The 2,998-nt window shown below is 32.6% G+C and overlaps 1 non-coding gene across 1 annotated transcript; it reads right to left on the minus strand.

The window, feature by feature from the left end:
• Positions 1 to 1,872: 1,872 nt before the first annotated feature.
• On the minus strand, positions 1,873 to 1,946 carry TRNAT-AGU. Its single transcript has one exon. It is a non-coding gene; the product is annotated as a tRNA-Thr (tRNA).
• Between the last annotated feature and the right edge of the window lie 1,052 nt (positions 1,947 to 2,998).

The following is a 2,998-nucleotide window of genomic DNA, read 5'->3' on the forward strand; positions in this document are numbered from 1 at the left end:
ATAGATTTAGTTGAAATTTAAAAAAAAAAAAATTGGACTTGTATTGAAAAATAATTTTTGGAAGTTGAAGTTGTGTTTGGACATGTATTTTATTTGGAAAAAAAACTTGAGTTTTGTGAGTGGAAAAAAATATTTCACCAGTTTTTGGGAACTTAAAAAAAATCATTTTTTTTTCAAAAACTGATCATTTTCCATGAGCAAAGAGCATTTTCAATTTCTTTTTGAAAAAATGTAACCAAAATCTATGGCCAAACGGGTACTTCGAACTTCTCCATTCGCAAAAAATTCTTTAAAAAAGTAGGGGGGTCAAAACAGGCAAAAGCAAAAGATTGGGGGCGTGAAAAAGCGCAAATCATGGGCTGGGGAAGGCCCACATGGTGTCGGCCCACTAAAAACAATCTTTTTAAGACATGAACGCACGAATTGGAAAGTGAATCAGAGATCCGTACACGTGGCTAACGGTCACGCAATATTCCCCCGCAAGTTTTGGTGTCTACTCAGCAATAGATTCTACAGCTCAGCAGATTTGGATTTGGAATTGGAATTCATGACCTTTTCACCTCATATATATATATATATATATATATATAGGAGGCGTGGAGGTCGAGAATTAAAGTAAAATATTACTTTGTAATAAGTAGTCGGGCGTATTTCTCTTACATAGTATTAGTACTTTTCTCTTATTTCTTTATTCTTAGATTTCTACTACTATTACATGTTGCTTCTTTTGCTTCGATTATCTTATTATCTTGTTGTTGTTCATGATTTTTTTTCATGGCTATCACACTATCGTATTTAATTTTGTTTTCTTTGAGCCGAGGGTCCGTCGAAAATAACTTCTTTGTTTTAACAAGGTAGGGGTAAAATCTGTGTACACACCCCAAACCCCACTTGTGGGATTACAATGAGTTTATTTTTATTGTTGTTGTTGTTGTTGTTGTTGTTGCATTTGCATAGCTACGAAGATTAAGGGAAAAAAACATTTTGTCGAAAATGAAGCTAGCATGGCAGACCAACCTCCATTGTTGGCTGTCCTCAAGCTTCCATAGAGAGAGAAAACGAAGATTCGAGAGAGGGAGAAATTGGGGAAATTTTATGTGTGTCTTTTTTCTCTAATGTCAGTACATATATACACGTATATAGAAAACAAAACTAATGACAGCTAATTACTAAACTGCCCTTTTGTAACTAAACAACTGATCTCAACTAACTAACTCATAAATACAATACACTAATATACTACAATGCTATAATCTCAATACATTTGATGTATCTTTAATGTATCACTAGAAAACTTGCAGTCTTTAAACACGAGTAACATTCCGATTGGCGATCATATAAGAGTATGCTATTAGAGGTAAACTGAAAAGTTTAAAATTTAAAAAAAAAAAAAAATCAGCTATACAATTATGTCATTCTTTTGACAACAAACTAAAAATGAGAGTGTCATAAAATAAAACAAAGAAAGTGATATCTAATTTCAAGAAATAATCGTAGTTTTTAGTTGACCTTAGTTTGCAACTCAATTTCAAGATTTTGAATTCTACTGCAGTGATTTCCTCACTGAAGTTTCTTGTTAACTTTATGTAAATAAAGTATATATTAAATACCAATGTATCAAATTAATCAAGCAGAATAAACGCTCTACTCAATAACATCCTTAATAGTTTAGTAACTCTCCTTTAATTTCCAAATTTACTCATGCCTCTCTATTGCTTTTGACCAATTTTTCAACTATTATTATGCTTTTGTTTTTTTTTAGTTTAGTGAAAAAAATTTCTTAAAATGCCTATATAACAGTTATGGAAAAGCCATAAAAAAGGACACAAAGCATCAAATGCTAACAGACAAAATTGCACTAATAAAAATTAATGCTCTTGTTGAGAGTTGAACTCAAGACCTCCCGCTTACTAAACGGGTGCTCTAACCAACTGAGCTACAAGAGCTTGATGTTGGCTTTTTTACGTATTATATTTATCTCTTGTGATATATTTTCCTTTATTCTTTTTAGTTTTAACCGTCTCTTTAACCAAAATAGAGCTGCAAATCCTACTTTTTTTTGGTGAATGTCAAATTCTCAAGCCTTAGACGAAACGATAGCTATACTACAAGTTGAATGATTGTTTTGGGAAGATAGGAAAAGATGTCCTGCTGGCGGAGTCAAAATTTTCACTAAGGGGTGCCAAAATATAAGGATTCAAATACACGAAAAAATCAACATATATATACATATAAAATATAAATTACCAAACTATACAATGTAATTTTTCGTACAAAGGAGTGTCAGTTGACACCCTTTTGGCAGTGGAGCCAGGAAATTCAATAAAGGTGTTCAAAGTTTGATCACCCTTTGCCAGTGAGCTATGCAAGGGTGTTCAAAGTCTATTTTTCATCAATAACAAGTGATATTTTACTTTATACGTAGTATAATTTTTAGGCGAAGGGTGGTCAGTTGACCACCCTTGGGCCAACATATCTTCGCGCCTGCCTTTTGGATAAGGTGGCTCCGCTACTGACTCTTACGTCAACTAACACACACCCAAAAAAAAAAAAAAACAATTCACACAACGATTGCGTTTTGATTCCAAGCATTGTTGATAAATCTTAATTGATACATTTAATTACATGGACCCTATTTAAAATTTATTATGTCTAATTTCTAAAGTGGACTATATGAGTTAATTAGGAAGGAGGTTTTTCAAGAGTTATCATATATAGCTTTATATATATAGCTTTCATGACCAGATTAAGGGAACAAGTAAAGGGAACGGTTGGTTTTACGTGTGAAACTTTGATATTAGGTTGAAGTATAATTTAATCCATTGTTTTTGTCAACATTTATAGATTATGTGCTGATCCAAAATTTACTTCAAATGTTGCATTCATGAATCCTGCATGAGTTCGGGCTTAGGGTCCTTAATATCTATTCAAGCAACATATATATCCGCAGACGATTTGACCTACCCTGCTCCTACTACAATATTTGTATATTATAGAG

This window comes from Nicotiana attenuata, unplaced genomic scaffold (assembly GCF_001879085.1).
Source record: "Nicotiana attenuata strain UT unplaced genomic scaffold, NIATTr2, whole genome shotgun sequence".
Classification (NCBI taxonomy): domain Eukaryota; kingdom Viridiplantae; phylum Streptophyta; class Magnoliopsida; order Solanales; family Solanaceae; genus Nicotiana; species Nicotiana attenuata.